Source organism: Parasteatoda tepidariorum, chromosome 4 (assembly GCF_982258835.1).
Source record: "Parasteatoda tepidariorum strain Cologne lab strain chromosome 4, Ptep-v5.0, whole genome shotgun sequence".
In the NCBI taxonomy this organism is placed as follows: Eukaryota; Metazoa; Arthropoda; class Arachnida; order Araneae; family Theridiidae; genus Parasteatoda; species Parasteatoda tepidariorum.
In genome coordinates this window covers 95,675,760-95,694,722 of record NC_141758.1, presented here as the reverse complement: position 1 = coordinate 95,694,722, position 18,963 = coordinate 95,675,760, and the positions used below count along the sequence as shown (strand labels likewise).

Sequence of the window (18,963 nt, the reverse complement as noted above, 5' to 3'; positions counted from 1 at the left end):
AAAAATAACCTTTTCAAGGGTCAAAAAATATATTTGAGGTTGATCTGCAATAACTTGATGTGCAAAATGGCGCACCTTACGTTGATAAAAAAAAAGAAAAAAAACCTCTACAAGCATAAAAATATAGACTTGAGGTTGAATAACTTGAGGTAGACCTCATGTTAGTAAAATATTACCTTTACAACTGTAAAAAAATACACTTGAGCTAGATCCAAAATAACCTGAAGTGTTAAATGAAACGCATTAGGTTGTTGAATAAATATTTCCACAGGTGTAAAAAATATACTTCAGGTTGATAAATAGATACCTATGGACGAAAAGGAAAGACCGTAAAGTAGTAAATATCTACCTCACCACAGATGTAAGATGAAACACCATTGGGTGATATATATATATACCTCTGCAGGTATTTTTGAGGTATTCAGTTGCACCTTTTTCTACCTAACTATAGACTAAAAATATAGTCTTTTTAAGCCGAGAATGTTTTGATAGTAAATGTAAATAACATGCTGAGCATGATTTTTTTTATTACAACGCAACATTTTACGGGTCACATTTAAATAACTTAATTTATACCTTTAAAAAACACCTCATTTATACCTCAAATTTTCCGTAAGGGACATTTTTTTCGATCATAATTAAATTTAATAATGAAAAATAAATAATAATAAATATATTTTAAAATATTATCCAAGGATTTTTAAGTTTCATAGAATTGAATAAGAATTTTTTGATTTGCTTATTTAAAACATAAAAAGCAAATGTGCATTTTATTATAGTTTGAAAAGCATTAAGTTTGTCATATCATATTGTTTAAAAAAAAATAATAATAATAATAATTTTTTTTAGACATTAAAACTTTGAAAATGTTATCTCTCTAAACTACTCTGTTTTATTTGTGTAGTACACGGCCTTTTCGCCCGAGGGGGAAAAAAAGAGAGAAAGGAAGGGTGAAAAGAAAAGGATACATATCCTTCACCTCTATACCTTCATCTCCACCATTTGACTGCAGGAGATAGCAGATATGGTTATTATACATTCGTGGAACACGCTGCCATCTATCGGTCAATGTCAACATTTCACTAATAAAAATATAGTCTTTTCAGGCCGAGAATGTTTTGATAGTAGATGTAAACAACATGCTGAGCATGATTTTTTACTTCTACGCTACATTTTACCGGTCAAACTATTTAATACTTGTGAAAATTAAGTAAAAACCAGGACCTTTCGCTTATTTTATACACTTGAATCCTCGCAGGTATGTTTGTCGTTTTATAAAATTTGATATAACATAGCTGATTCGAAAAGTTTATGTGGTACATAGTTAATGTTAACTCCGTTTGTATGCATGCCTTTAAATAGATTTAAGCTTTTACATTTGAAACAATTATTTTCGCCTTTGAAATTTAAATTTGTACAATCGCAATCGCACTTATTCTATTTTCCAGTAGATGAGGTAAACAGTACATAGCACGACGTTGCAATATGGTGTATATTTTTAATAAGAAATTATTGCGTTTTGCTGTGTTCGTTCATAAATTATGCGTGTGTTTCAAAATGTCAAATGAACAAATGCAATCGCTACCGTTATATTTGTATACGTAATCACGGATGTGGTTGTTGTTGTACTGCGTGAACCCCACAATGTTTACAAACAAAAAAACCGGTGGATATGTTACCGCTACGAAAGTGTAGTAGTAACTAGTTATTCTGCAAATTAATGAGCTTTTTTAATACTATTGAAGTGACAAAAAATAATTTTATTTCTCGAATCACCTAAGTAATCTGCAAACTGCCTAGACAGTACTGTCTTTATGTATAGGCCCTTGAGAATTTTACTTTTTATAAATTGCAGTGTTTTCACTACAGCGCGAGAACGCGAGAATCTCGCATATTTTTTTCTTTTCTCGCATTAAAAAATTATTACTGCGAGAAATTCGCGCATTCTATAAATCAATTTCAAAATTCGCGAATTTCTCGCATTTTGGAAAAAGCTTCGAATTACGCTATTTAGAATAAAATCCGTTTCATTTTTCTTCCTGGATCTTTCATTATTTTCAACATTTGCTCCGTTATCTAGCTTCCCTATTTACCAGTATTGTTCAGAACCTTTTCAAACAACAGAACACAACCACGGAACCCCTTTCAGAACACATTTCTCTGCAACCACGTGTTTACCGTAGGTAAGGTTTTTTCATGTAAGACGTTCAAATTTTTATGCACTAATGTAAGATGGACAAATACCTAGTAAAGGCAAAATCTTCTATGATGATGCAGCAAGAATATTCAATGCTTTTAAAAATAGAAGACGTTAAAAATGTATTATAATAAAAGAAATGATTTTTTTTTCAAGTCTATTTGTGTTTTTTTAGTTTTCAGAAATCTCACTTAACTTTCTGAAATCTCACCCTGTTTTTGAGAAAGGGTGAGAAATTCTCACCCATTTTTTTTCTATGATGAAAACACTGAAATTGTATTAAAAAAAAAGCTAAGAATAAACAGCATTACCATATATATTTTTTAAAATAAATATATTCTATTCTAGTAAAGTGTGAATTTCTTCTTCTTCTACAAATAGTGCTTGATTATCATGCAAGCACCAATAATTTGAATAGTTTATCACCAAGAAAACATTATTATTTTTCTACGTTCCAATGAAATTTTTAGGTACTTAGGCATTGAAAGATGTTTTAAGAACTGTTTAGTTTAACAAAATAATTCATGGTCTGTTTAGTTTTTTTTTGTAGAGGTACCTATTTTGTGAAAATTTAGACATAATTTGTGAAATTATGTTAAAAAATCAACGCAAAAATATGGTAAAATAAGAAAATATTTTCAAAAATATTTAAATATTTTTCGAAAATATGTTAAAAGTATTTTGCGAAATTACCGTTTTTCCTAAAATGGAATTTGTGAAAGTACCTCTTAAGGGCAGTAAATTTGCCCTGGACACACCCCTGAATTTATACCTTGTGATTTTTTTTTTGATTTGTTGTACCTTTATGTTTATTTAATTTAATTATTTTAATTAACTTCCATGAATTTAAAAATTATTTTAGTATTTGGGGATTACAACTGGCTATAGCATCTCAATTAAAAAAAAAATTATGCATAGTTTAAAATAGCTTTATTTGAGTTTTTGGGTAATCAAAACATGTTTAAATTTGTTACAATTATTGCATCATATCTTAAAAATGATTTACTTTATGTATGTGAAGTTTTTTTAAATTCGTTTTTAAACATTATGACATGTTATAGGAGGGGTCTAAAACATTTTTATGCCCGAGTGGGGGGGGGGGGGCTTTGCATGCTATTATGATAACCCTGTCCCCACTCCTCCCCTCTTTTCAAAATATATGCTAAAATTTTCTTGCATATTTTTTTTTAACATTTTTATTAATATGGATTTTAATTTACAAATTTGTTTATCGAACTTTATCTGCAATACCGACATACTGCCGATATTGCAGTTGATATCGATAATACCATTATGATTAGTTCGATCGATAACTATGTAAGCACTCCACGTCAACAATACAACAACAAACCAGCAAAGAAAATAGTGAAATTGATAGTGAGATTAATTACAAGAAATACTTATACTACAAATAGCTTCATAGTTTTCATGATACTACTATGATAACTAAGTAAAGGAAATTAACATTGTCAAAAGTAAATCTTTTGAAATTATTTATAAATAAATTTGCAAGGTAGGTTAAATGTTTACTAATAGAAAAAAAAAATGATTTAATACTATTTTAATAAAATGTTAGTCACGTCACAAGAAATGTTGAAGTCTCAAATTAAAGATAAACTTGTGAATACTTTTCCTAACGTTCACATTGCATTAAGAATATATTTGTCGATTCTTGGATCAAATGCAGAAAGATCTTTCTCCAGATTAAAATTGATAAAAAATTATTTGCGTTCAACAATGAATCAAGATCGTTTGGCATCGCTCGCACTTATGTCTATTGAATACGACATTTTGCGTAGTTTGGAATTCGACAGCATTGTTGAATCCAAAAATCGCACAAAAGTAATATCATAAGATTCTGCAAAGTAATTTATTACCGAAAAATATTATATTTTTACTTGTATCTTCCTAATTTTGTGCAAAATACACTTGTTGTTTTTTAAAGCTAAATTATTTTTGTCAACAAATTTTTTTCTCCCAAGTTTTTCGTAGGCCCCTGAATTTCGTAGGCCCTAGGCACGTGCCTAGTGTGCCTATAGGTTAATCCGGCCCTGCCTACTAGGCATAATCAATCGATTTAAAATATTATTACAACTAAGGAAATTGACTGAATGCCATTTATTTATTTTTCTGCATCTAAAGAATCAAGTCAATATATACAATCAAACAATTGGGTATAATATGAAAAAAACACAACTACTTCGATTTAGTAGGAACAACATATGACGCAATGCTAAACGAATGGAATTTTGTTGTTGTTTATTTAGTTATTGTTATTAGTAGTTGTTGTTATTTGCTTTAGTTGTTGTTGTTTATTTAGTTGTATTTAGTTTCAATAACTTTTCTTTATAATGCAATAAAATCTGACGAGCAGCTATTTAAACGATCGAACACTTCGTTTGTTTATTTGTGGCTTGAAGTTAGGCTCGCAGAAAATGCCGTTCATGGGTTAAATTTAGTAGGAACAACACAACCTGTGACGTAGGCTATATTATACCCAATTAACAAATTTTGTGACAGGATGAGAGAAACTCACGACTCTTGTTTGTAATTTAATTATTTATATTTTAATTCGTTGAAGGAAAATTCTAATTAACACATCTTGTACTTTGTTTTGTTATTGTATTTCCCCCACCTCATACTGAAAGCAGTTAGCAATGTTCCGCATCTGGGCTACTCATCTGTAAGTAAGAAAACAATAGTGAAAATATACCTTTATTTTTTAAATCGTTTGCTTTGTTTTTTCTCTTTTTGTTTTTCTATTTTATCATAAGTTTGATATAGTACTTAAAAAACAAAGTTTCTCGATTAGTGTAACCTTATAGTTTTTTATAGTTCATATTTCGAAATGGAAAACACATTTATGATGTAATTTTGACATAGTTATACAAGTTTATTCGATTCATATAGTATAAACCTATGCTTTTTGTAGTTCAACATTACTTAGTAGACTTACAGTGTAATTGTTCAGTAGTTGTGTCGTATATGTTCCTTTTTGTAGCGCTTTTAAAAAGTGCTTGTTTATTTTTGTATTTTTAAAAGCCCTTTAAGGTGCTTTTTTCATTGGGTGTTTTTAAAAAGAGCTTAATTTCCCTTTTCAAAATGAGAGATTTTTTTCTTTAACATGTCGATATTCGCCACGATTTGTGCAAAAAGCGTGGTTTTCACATTGTTCTATTCAACGTTTTCACAATTCATTCAACTTCAATTCATTTCGGCGTACCGTCCGTCCTTAGCGTATAAAAGCACCAATAATTTTACATGTTTGATGAAATACTTGTGGATTCGCATGTCCGAATACTGAACTGAATTCGGCGGGAAGGTAAGGATTCTTGCACTCTTACGTGCAACTCTGCTGCATTTTGCAAGAAATTCTCATTTTTCGCCCCCTGAAATCGAACCGAAATTTTGCTGATTACGGGGACCAACTAAACATTGCCAAACATTTATTTTTCCTAATAGCAAAATAAAGTTTTATTTCTCTTGTTAATTTAATCCTTGAAGTGCCATCATCTTTGTCACTAGCAAGCTAATGGCTTCGCTCTCTTCTATTTATAGATTAGTACCATAATCCTTGAACTTGACTTGGGGATCATTCATTAATTACGTATTTACATGTGGGTTCCCATAGCAATAAAGAACCACAACTCTTCATTTCCTCAAAATTTCCATCTCCATTTTTTTCATTTAATTTAATAAAGATGAGAATTAATTAAGATTTTTAAGTAAGAATTTTTATTGTACTTAATAAATTTTTTCACTTTACTTTTTTTACTGAATATTTTTTATTATTGTATTATTACTTTTAAAATTTTCAGTACTCTTAAGTTGTTTTATGAAAAAACTCTATAATATTTAGAGGCAAGATTTTTAAAAAAGTATGATATTGGGATCTTTCACTATTTTAAATGCGGCAAAAAATTTTATGTTATTCAGATATGTAATTCATCTCGTAATGATTTCATTTAAACAAAAAAAATTTCGTTAATTAAATATTATGAGTGATTTATTAAATATTATGAGTGTAGGGGACATATAATAATTTACTTATGACAAAAATGTTAGCTTTAATACTCATTAAATTTAAGTTTCAAAATTATTTAAATTAGTTTAATCATTTCATTAAAGAAAAGCTGAACAAAGTAACAATTTTTACTAAAAATTTATTAGGGGCCATTCACTATTTACATTTGTAATATGAAAGTATTTAAGATTTCTTAGTTTGCGGCATTCTTTACGCATCTTTGTAAATTCTGTATAATCAATAATATTAATCTTGTTAATGTATTGTTGAATATGCTTTTATAAATAATTTTTATTTAAATCTTAAAATTACACTCGATAACCTTTTCAAATAATAGTTAAATTAATTATAATTTTGATTTTTTTTACATAGTTAAGTAAAGTAATTATTAATTTAAAAAATAGAATCGAACCAGCAAATATTGAATCTTTTTAAAATTGTGTATAAATAGTTTTTATGTCTAATATAATCAAGAAAAGAGTCACAGTTATAGATATTACAGAAAAGAGATACAGGAAAGGGACCGATATCCTGCATGTAGTTTCTTGGTATGGGCTGGCATTATGAGATCGATGGCCGTACACCCCTTTATGTGCTTCCACCTGGGACTAAGACAGGCCAACGCTGCATTAATGATATTCTGTTACCTCATGTTCGCTTTCTTATTGGTGCTGCCGGTGATAAATTTGTCTTTATGGAAGGCGACGCAACATGTCATTGAACAGTCGTTGTGGAGGAGTGTGTACAGAGTGATGATATTTAACGCCTGGGATAGCCAGCACGTTCTCCAGATCTGAATCACATTGAAAATGTGTGGGATGCTTTGGGGAGGAGTGTTGTTGGTCGAGAAAGCCCGTCAATAAACGAGGACACCCTCATCCGTGTACTGACAGCGGAATGAGTAATTTGCCCCAACAGCTGCTGAATGCTGTTTTTGTTTTATTTTATATTTATAACCGTCGTTGAACAGCCAACCCGAATTTGAGTTTACGAATACCAATGTCCAACTCCGCAACCTTGTAATTTTGAACCCAATCCAGAACACAGGGGAACTCCTGGATTAGTGCCCCCTGAGGTATTAATTTGTTTTGGGAACTTAAAGGACTTTGTGACCCCGACAGATTTAACGTGCACAAGTCACCATTTAATAATTCTTCGGCTGGATTCGAACTGGCTCTCACGAACACGAGTTCAATGCCCTACCAACCAAGCTATCCCGTCCTCTGCTGAATACTGTTGTGCTTGCAACTTGTATTGCCCCCACACCTGGTTGTCACTCCCCCTAACGGCATAATGGATTCCTACAAATGGTATTTCCATTTTTCTCATTTTCACGTTTTCAGCACTAAATGACTTTTTTGTTTCTTGAACACAGCTCAAATCTTCTGCCTTTAACCACGTTTAATTTTTTATGCTCTATGCAACCATTAGTGTTCCATCCTTAGCAATTGCTTAGCAGTATATCTATATTATATAAAACGCTAATACGTACGTATCAATAAAACCGATGATATTTCTTTTCTCGCGCTGGCAACAGTTTTCATTTTTAATTGATTGGATTCGGCACGCAAGTAGAGCACGTAGTGAGCATCATATGGCTAATCCATGTTATATAAAACGCTAATACGTTTTAATTGATAGGCTTCGACGCGCAAGAGCACGTAGTGAGCATCATATGTCTATCTATCTCCGATTGTCACCGAGAAAAAAACGGTTGGTTGGTTATGAGTACTGAAATAGTTCCTTTTCATATTACATAAAACGCTAATACGTATGTATCAATAAAACCGATGATATTTCTTTTCTCGCGTTGGCAACAGTTTTCATTTTTAATTGATAGGCTTCGGCGCGCAAGAGCACGTAGTGAGCATATCATATGTCTAATCGGAAAGACTTTAAAACAAAACTTACAAAAGTTACTTTTCTCAACAACTGAAATTTAGAATAGTGTGATTAAGAAAAATATGTGAACTGTTTGCAATTTCAAATTAATATTGAAATGCACAGGTTTAGAATTTTCTACAGTGAAAAGTTTTCGGAACTTCAGTGTTCAAAAAAGTATACAAAAGCTAGACGTTAAGAACGTATCCAATGCTCGAGCATCGGATTGCGAAGCAATCCGATATGAACTGCGAAAGCAGTTTCGGGGGTTGGCGAGTGCCAGCGAGCAGGGGGCGAAGCCTCCTAGTTTTAATTAAAAAATTTTCTGTTTTTCAGAAAAATGCATTTGTTTTATAGCATTTCGAAAATAGGTAATATCCGTTTAATTATGGAAAACAGGGAAATATGGTGTGACCTTATTTCCTTTTATGGTGTTTTAAGTCGAAAATATTTATTTTTCAGCAGAGAACATTTATTCATTTTATAGTATTTTAAAATAAAAAAATATTCGTTTTGGTTATGCGCTTCGTTCTGTTACATTTACTATTCATGTTCTTTGAAAACAATTTGGAAGAACTATTCTTACCATTGCGCTTTATTTTTAGACGCATTTATCAAATGCTGTCATCTACTTTTGTTCGCTTCATTCAATCTTGGAATTACTTCCTCACTCAAAAAGATAACACTCTAAAATACAGTTAACCATGGATGGTTGACTGAATGTAAACAATAACAAGCTTCTTATAACTAGAAGAAGAAATATAGAAAACTTCTGGTGTATCCCTCCGCTTATGTTATGTTTACGAGGCGATGCGTGAACAGGCTCAATATTCTGAGAAGTTTTATTATTGTGATTTGTGTTTGAATTTACGCCTAAATTTTATCTTCCATAAGAGTTTCGTAATTTATAAATTCTAACTGATTGTGAGCCTAAAATAAATTTAAGAAAATTAATATCACAATATAAGCAATGTGTAAGGTTTGCCACATTTTGAGTGTTATCTCTTATTTGGCTATATTTGTGCAAAATATCACCTTTAGTTATTTTTTGGGTTGCATCTTACAGGCCATAGCATGCTTGCGGACTCTTCCAAATTTACATGTAGTTTGTTTCGTTGAAATTTACATTAAAAAAAGCGTTATATTGTAAACACTACAAAAGATATATATTTGATGGCGCCCGTTTTCAGGCTTAGGCGTAAAAATCGAAACACGGAAGTCTTACGACAAATTTTAAACCCTAGCGCTACTTGTGCTTAGCTTTATACCTTGACCACTAGAATAAGCTTCATACTATCAACCATTACATAGTGAGCCATGGTGGCTCAGGGGATGGAGGGCTTGCCTGTCAATGAGGTGAACCGGGTTCGAATCCCGGCGAAGGCTGGTTTATTCGAATTCCGCACCCGGCTCACACCGACCTCTGTGCTGACTTAAAATATCCTAAGTGGTAGATGGATCATGTGTTAGAGTCCCCTTGCAGTCAGGCTAACTGTGGGAGGTTTTCGTGGTTTTCGTCTCAAAATCTAAACGCAAATGCGGGTTAGTTCCGTCAAAATGTCCTCCACGAGGGCAAATGTCTCCCATTGCTTGATCCAGGAGTTTTAAGACTGTTATTGACGAAACAAATTTATTTTTTCGCATTAAATGTTTCAAAATGACTGGCTGCGGTCAGTAAGCGGGTGGGTGACCAATTTGATTGTCCTACGAAAGGACCGAGGGTGCGCAGTATCGGTCCTCTTTAAACTATTCTATCGTAAATTGCTTGTCGTCGGGCTACCAAAGCGAGGGGGCTATCCCTTTTGCAGAGGATCGAAATTGCGATGGCATGTCTTCGGATCATCCTCAGGGATGTTTCCCAGACCGTCGCCAATAGCCCATTGTGTAGCTTCAGTGCGACGTAAATAAAAGTACCTAAAACTACCTAAATGTTTCAAAATCAATTTGTACTTTTACCCTTCTTTCGGTTAGCACATGCAACACTCGTTAGCAAACTTTAAAAGTCGCCAAAAAGTTAATTTTCGCCAAAAGAAGTTCGATCGTTAAGGTTCCGTAGCAGAAACACTTAACATTTATTGGTTAATTTGTTCACTACATACATATTTTTTTAATTAAATCAAATTTCCGTCAAATCTTTATTTTATATATACCCCGCAATGTTAGAATAAATTATGTAGGATAGATTTTTCCTCTATCGAAGATGATAATTCTTAATATGTGATTCAGTGATTTCGGTACGTTAAAAGAAAGGTATTCGAGTTAATATAACAATAATAAGATTCTAATAAATAAAAAAAAGAAGAAGAAAAAAAAACTCTTTTTCATCGGGAAATTAATTTAGATAAAATGGCTGAAGTTTCAGGTTTCAAAATAAACAGTTTCACCAGTTCATATGTGATAAAATCGAATTGTATGTCTCTGGTTCGGAAATTACCAAGTTCCAGTTTTATTTTGGAGGTTTTGTTAACACCATATGTATTATTAAAATAACCAAATACAAGGGTGTCTTACTTTATAATGTTATGATTTTAACAAATTCAGAGGTTTACTTAGAGTTTTCGATTAGCTAACCCCGTCACAAGTTATTTTACTGTAACTGGCGAACTGCAAGGGATCACGTGATCGCGATAGTGAAGGGGTTAATCTTTGTTCAACTAATAAAATAAGTTATGTGAATTAATTAAGCTTAATGACATAATTTTTTTGTAAAAATTTAAAATTTTAAATGATTATGTACTGCAATTTGATTATTACATTATTTGATTTTCAGATCTAGGGATATAGTAATTCGTTAATTTGAAATCTTAATTTAAATCGATTTAAAAAAAATAATTTATTCAAACCAAATAATTTAAAATTATTTTTTTAAAAAAGAAAAGCATTGATTTTTAGTGATATTTTTCTGTGAGATTTCTAAATTTCTGTGAGATTTTTTTAAAATTATTACATAGAAAAAATATAAAAGAAATGGTAATAATTTTCAGGTCTAAAGATAAAGCACTTATTTGATTTAAATTAACTGATATACTATCAAATCATTGATTATTTTTTTGAACAAAAAACTTTAATTTAGAAATTAATTTTATATAAATGATTTTTTTCAATTTTAATGAATTAAATTTAAATTTAATTTCTCATTTTCAGTGAAAAAGTTTTTAACTGCCTATGCACTAGAATTAATTATTAGATATTAAGTTTCTGATCTAGAGATTTGTAAATTTATAACAACTGATTTAAAAATTAAATTTAAAATAGTGAAAAATTTTCTGATTGGTTACATCAAATGATTGCATGTCTTTGCATGTATTTTTGTATTACTAGAAAATATATATATATTTTAATTAATATAGTTTAAAATGATCGTGAATGATTTTTATGATATATATATTATTAAAAACATTAAATTTTTCTTAATTTCTAAATTTATTTCATCTTTCAAAGTATAATTGTTTGCTATTTTTTAATTTTAAATAAAAGAAATTCAAGATGCATGGTTGTTTCCTAAGGCTAAATTTGGTTCGATTTGTAATTCAGAGATGGCACCACGATCTTTTTCAGACATCTCTGAATTTTTTTTCTTTCTTGACAACAATTAAAAATCAATAAAATAGCCTCATCGTTACCACTATTATTTTTGTACCAAGTTCACGTGCTAATTATACTGTTTTCTGATTTCACTGATAATAATTAATTTAACTTAATTATATATTTAAATAAATAGAATTTAGAATTACAATTTTAAAATAATTTAATTTGTAAAGTTCACCTAGATGGCGCTCTATTTACTGCCGGTTTACAAATAGCCATCAAATAGCTAATATTTTCTTTACATCACTGATTCACTATGTGAAAAAATGTTGTACGTGTAAATATAATATTAAAAGCACATATGTAGTTGCATTTCCAGAGTTTTTGTGAATAATTATCTATAATTTTTGAATATTTATTTGATATGCAGAACACACATGAAACTTGAATCCGAAGATAAAGGTAAATTTTAGAATATTATTGCTTTAAGTCCTCTCCCCCATTATTTATATGGGTATGATACTTCTGTAAAATATTCAATGAACACGTCAGATATAGTTCTGTTCTTTCAAATACGTAAAGGATGTTTTCGTAATTATAAAAACGTAATTTATGCTGTATTAAGCTCTACTTTGTTCTTTTTTCAGAGACATAGAAATGTACAGTTTGATTTGTTTACATGATTGATCATATAGATTATAGATTTAAAAAAATAGCTTTTCTTTACGTTTTGAATTTTATCAAAAATTATCTTAAAAATTGGTTTTTGTTGTAATACGAAAAATATAAACTATTCTAGTTGTTTTTAAACGTGTATTATTTTTAATTAGTTCAAAAATACGAGTTAAAATTTTTTTTTTTTTAATCATATAACTGTATATATAGTATGTTTATATGTATATGCTATTATAGAAATGGGGGATGGCCTATCTCTTGGCAGGGAGAACATCTCAATTTTCCTCTGAATAAATTTTTTATTAAAAATGTGAGAATACTTTATCTCCTTAACTCTTTATAGAGCTATTTTTTTTTCTCTAGTAATGTTATGTTAAATTATTTTGGTGAATGAGATTGGCTTATAAAAAGAGATTCATTTCGCTTACCATCTAAAATTAATTAGGTTTTTGAAAACCTTTTTTTAAATGGGAAATGGGTAAGTATTTTCTGAAATTTTACCTATTGCAAAAAAATAGGTCAAAAATTTGGACCTATAGTCCCTGGCCAAATTATTGCACGCACTATAAGATTCCATGTAAAATATTAATTATCAGGTCATACTATACAGCTTTATTGTTTTTACGCGGTTTGCACTTGTTTATGTTTGCGTATCAATTGGTTAACATTGTAATGCCATACGATAAAAATAAATACAAATAGGAAGTATATCAGAAATCTCCTGAATAAAAACCCATTACATGTATGTTTAAATATAAAAGTATTGCCTATAAACACGAGCAAAACATGTCATTATTAAAAAACTATAGTGCGTCTAATGATTTGATCTAATTATTATAACGTACTAAGATAATACCTGATATAATAAATATTCTATGTTTATGTAATATATTGTATAATTTAACCCCACTTGATACACTAACGCAAACAAGTGCTAACCGGTCTCAGCCGCGTAAAAACAATAAAATTTTAGAATTCTCTGCTTACTTATACAAATATACTTGACGAGAAATTATCGAATTTACGAACTCATAACGCACTAGTGAAAATAACTCGCTAGTGTTGGCTTTTTTTTTTTTTTTTTTTTTTTTGGCTTTACTCGAATCTTTGCTGTTATCCACATATATCTGAACAAAGCAATCTTCATTGCTCCACCCCCTCTATATTATGAAGTTATCAACCGATGTCCGCCCTGATCATGGGTGGGAAAATTAACTTCCCATCTATGCTTATAAATTAATGTTGGGAAGTATACTTCCCACCGCCATATAAAATTTTTTAACAAGAGCTGTCGATGCATTTACAAATTTCATCAGCTTCCCGAGTAACACGCTGTGCATGTTCAAAACTACAGCTAAAACGATTTGGGGAAGAAAAAAAATTCTTAATTTTCTTAATAAATAAGTAAAATTAGAAAAAGAAAATCGTTAATCGTAGTTCAATCGAATAATAGAAAAATTTGTTAAATCGGGTTTTTTTCTTTTCTTTTTTGGATTACTAATAATTTTTAAGAATATTTAATCTTTTTTTACAGGTATGAAACATACCATTTAAATGTAAAGCAATAAACATAAAAGAATAAATTTTAAAAACATTAAAATGTGCAGAAAAAAAAAAACGAATCACATTGAAGTAAAATTAAAAAAAGAAAATCGTTAATCGTAGTTAAATCGAATAATAAAAAAATTAGTTAAATCAGGTTTTTTTCTTTTCTTTTTTAGATTACTAATAATTTTTAAGAATATTTAATCTTTTTTTACAGGTATGAAACATACCATTTAAATGTAAAGCAATAAACATAAAAGAATAAATTTTAAAAACATTAAAATGTGCAGAAAAAAAAACGAATCACATTGAAGTAAAATTAAGAAAAGAAAATCATTAATCGTAGTTAAATCGAATAATAAAAAAAATTGTTAAATCGGGTTTTTTTCTTTTCTTTTTTGGATTACTAATAATTTTTAAGAATATTTAATCTTTTTTTACAGGTATAAAACATACCATTTAAATGTAAAGCAATAAACATAAAAGAATAAATTTTAAAAACATTAAAATGTGCAGAAAAAAAAAAACGAATCTCATTGAAGTAAAATTAAAAAAAGAAAATCGTTAATCGTAGTTAAATCAAATAATAAAAATTTAGTTAAAATCGGATTTTTTCTTTTAAGATTACTAATAATTTTTAAGAATATTAAATCTTTTTTACAGGTATAAAACATACCATTTAAATGTAAAGTAATGAACATAAAAAAATACATTTTAAAATCATTAAAATGTACGGAAAAAAACTGAATAACGGTGAATAACTTTTGTTCTAATGATTGGATTTTCGCGTTCTAGAGTTATATCTTAATGGCTCGAGCGGGTAGCATTAAATACGTTAATTAATTAGTGCAGACGATATTTTTCGTTACTAAATCAGACACAAAAACGTTCTTTCTCTGAATAAACATACCTTTATTTTGATCGGATTTGAATTTCTGTCCCCCAAAATTTAGGGCGTAGCCGCAATCTGGGAAATATGGTCTCAATAGTTTGGTTCTATGTAAAAAATAATTTATAATTACTATTTATCATTTTTTTATTATTTTATTTTAATCGAAAAAATTGCAAATTTTTGTAAAATTTTTTATATCTATGTTTGAGACATTCGAAAAGTGTCTGCGCAGTGCAACATAATTTTTCCTGACCCAGCTCCCAGACTTAAAAACTACTCATCGAATACTTAATATTCTTCCAATGAAAAAGATTTGAAATTCATGCTCTGTTTTGTTTTGGGGTTAAGCACATTGTAGAATCTATAAAAAATATATATGTATATATTTGGAAAAAATAAATTAGCAACACACTAGCTACAGTCTATAATTTTAACTGTGCCATATTTTCTAGCTGTTCACCAGAAATGGTGTTATTTGGTAATTATTGTTCTTATGAATGCATTTTCAAAAGATTTCTGAAGATGTTAAACTATGCAGCTCAGGAAAATACACACTGTATTGCTGGAAAAGAAAATTGTCTTCTTACCTTTTCATGCATTATCATTGGAGAGAAAAATCACCATTTTTGAACAAAAAAATATTCAAATATGTTTGGCTCACATCAGCATAAAATTAATAAACGTTAATGCAGTATTTGCCTGTAAAATATTGATATATCTTCGGTGTTACCGGTATTTACCCGTAATATTTTTTTTTTATGCCTTCTTATTAATATTCTCTGTTATCATTACGTTTTTCATTCTGATTACTGTTCAGAATTTAAAACTGAAAGTGTAGTTCTCATGCATAGTACTCGTGTGATATTACTTTATTATGCAATATTTTATGATTAAGTTATTTGGTTACCGTTTTACTTTGTTAAACGGAAAATAAATTATGTCTACTTTAATATTAAGTTTTATGTAAAGTTATTTGAAGTTAATTTTGCAAATAAAACAATGGATGCAAAATAACTATTTAAAACTCTAAGGTGATACAAAGCAGAGCGCGAAATTTCGCAAAAATCCATTGGCGATCGAATCTTTAAAGCTGGCAAATAAATTTTGTTTTGTAAAATGTTGCGTTTAAAATTAAAGTAACCATATTTTTCCCGGAATTTAAAGTTAGCGTTTGCGTGCTATAGATCAAGATGTCCCAATAGACTGAAGACAGAATACAGAAACTTTTTTCTGTTGTCATAGGCCATTAAAGCAGTTGTTGCGATTGTTCTTGTTCTCCAGTGGTGCCATCTATGACCAAGATTTCGAATTCTGCCACACCCATACGCTACACCCGTTTAAAGGGCGGACCCATTCACAGATCGTAATTTTGACCTGAAAAAGAGGACGATCAATCTCCAATTTAGCACTCCCAGAGGTATAACTTGTTATGAGAACATGGAGGACTTTGTTACCCGGCAAATTTAACGTGGCAAAAATAACCAGCTATCAATTACTACAAAGGGAGTCGACTGGATTCGAACTCCCGATTTCACGAACGTGAGTCCAGCGTCCTTGCAATCAGGCTATTTCGGCGGAAGATTGAGACATTTGATAATTTGCTTCAAATTTTTATGAATGGTGCTCCCCTCCCCCTTTAATAAAGTTTGACCTTTGGGTTGCAATTGTTATTTTAAATTCGAAAGACCGCGCTATACAACCATAAAGTATTTATTATATTTTCATATATATTATTATTTTTTGTTTTTTTAAAAATTCAAACGTGTAACGAAAATGACACCTTTAAAATGCACACAGTTAATCCTTTAAAAGCAGACATTAATTTGAAAATCAGACAAAAATCCGAAACTTTGACTATTGTATTTTTTGATTGGCTTGACTTTTTTTTTATATATATATTGAATTAGCTTTTGAAAAATGAATATTGCTCAAGTTTGAGCTGCTAAAAAATTATCCTTACCTCAGTGTTTTCACTACAGCGCCAGAACGCGAGAATCTCGCATATTTTTTTTTATTTTCACGCAATAAAAAATGATTAACGCGAGAAGTTCGCGCACTCTATTAATCAATTTCAAAATGCGCGAATTTTGGAAAAAATTTCATCTTTTGCCATTTTGAATAAAATCCGTTTCACTTTTCTTCCTTTGAACTTTCATTATTTTGAACATCGGTCCTTGTTATCTAACTTCCCTACTTACCAGTATTATTCAGAACCAGTGCGAACAGCAGAACACCACCCCCCCGAACCACGGAACCCCTTTCAGAACACATTTCTCTGCAACCACTTGTTCACCGTAGGTAAGGTTTCTTCATGTAAGACGTTTACATTTTTTTGTGCATGATGGACAAATACCTTGTTAAGGCGACATCTTCTACTCCGTAACGGACAAATGAAAATGAAACAAATGTCGGTAGAAACGGTCAAAACGAAACAAATACGGATATTTTTCAGCCAAATAAATATAATAACTGATGAAAAAGTAGATTTAGAACATTTTCCATGTGATGATGCAGCAAAAATATTCAATTAGAAGATGTTAAAAATGTATTATAATTAAAGAAATAATTTTTTTCCAAGTCTATTCGTGTTTTTAGAAATTTCACTTAACCTTTTGAAATCTCACCTTTTTTTTTGAGAAAGAGTGAGAAATTCTCTCCCATTTTTTTTTTCTGTAATGAAAACACTGCTTACCCCTGTAAAAAATTTGAAATTTCAAGGTCTTTCAATGTCATGTCTTCAAACTTGAAATATAAGTAATGTCTAAAAAATGCAACAGCACCCCCAAACTTATGTTAGTTGATCGATGCCTAGTTATGGACGTTTCCTTGGGACTTGAATGGCTATATCTACTAAAAGTATTGTCTCAGAACTTCTAATAATAGTGAACCTTAATATTCAGTAAAAAAATTATGGGGGTGCTGTTGTTTTACCATGATTTTCAGGTTAGAATTTTTCACTAACTTAGATAGGGCATAACTCTTCAAAGCAACAATACCCCTAGGAGTGTATGTTCATAACTAGGCAGTGATATACTAATAATATAGCAAAACAAAACTTTGGGGGGTGTTGGTATTTTCGTTAGATAAACCCCTTATAACATACTTATATTTCACTTTTAAAGAAATGATCTAGAAATTTTCTACAGGGGAGGGAAAATGTTTTAGGGGCTCAAACTTGCAGAACATTCATTTGTCATAACCTACTTTAGTATATATATCTATGTATAGTTCCTGGCCATATTATTAGATGCACTACAAGATTCGATGTAAAATCTTAATTATCAGGTGATACTATACAGCTGTATTGTTTTTATGTGACTGAAACCGGTTTGCATTTGTTTACGTTCCTGTATCAATTGGTTAACATTGTAATGCAATACGTTAAAAATAAATACAAATAGGAAGTATATAAAAAAATCTCCTGAGTATAAACCCATTACACGTATGTTTAAATATATATAAGTATTGCCTATAAACTCGTGCAAATCATGCAATTATTAAAAAAATACAATGCGTCCAATAATTTGATATAATTATTCTAATATAATGCTTGATATAATAAATATTCTATATTTATATAACATATCGTCTAATTTATCCTATCGTCTAATTTAACCAATCGATACACGAACGTAAACAAGTGCAAATCGGTTTCAGTCACATCTAAACAATAAAGCTGTATAATATCACGTGATAATTAAGATTTTACATAGAATCTTATAGTGCCTCTAATAATGATAATAATAATAATAATATATATATATATATATATATATGTTCAAATTGAAGAATAAAACAAAGAAAAATAATAGACAAATGAAAATAAAGGGGGGGGAAATAATAATAATAAGTAAAAAAATAACAAACGACAGTTTAAAAAAAAAGAAAGTATGAAATTTTATTTAAAAAAACTGGGAAAAAAAAAGATATAATCTTTTCTTCAGCCCACACGATTATATCCGCGCTGATATTGTATCAATAAAGCCGAAGCAAAATATATTAATACAATAGTGTGAGGAGCACTCAAAAATTTTTTTAAAAAATAACAGCAAATAAAATAGATCACAAAAAATAAAAATAAGTAACATGTAAAAACAGAAAATAAAATAAAAGAAAAAGAAAAAAAAACATTAAAAAGGGGACTATAAAGTGAGTAGCAAAATCAGATCAACTTACAAGGACAGAAAATTTTTCAAGAATGATTTAAAAATGTTCTAATGA

General features: G+C 29.8%; 1 protein-coding gene across 2 annotated transcripts in view; it reads left to right on the top strand.

The window, feature by feature from the left end:
* Window positions 1-1,066: 1,066 nt before the first annotated feature.
* The window catches only part of mmy (UDP-N-acetylglucosamine pyrophosphorylase mmy), a 57,824-nt gene continuing 39,927 nt past the window's right edge, over window positions 1,067-18,963 (top strand). Inside the window, exon 1 of one of the 2 annotated variants that reach the window (XM_087161744.1) lies at window positions 1,067-1,258. The gene's annotated coding sequence lies outside the window, so the exon portion shown is untranslated. Of the gene's footprint in view, window positions 1,259-11,733; window positions 12,093-18,963 lie in introns of those variants that run through there. The other variant, XM_087161745.1, reaches the window with a different exon arrangement.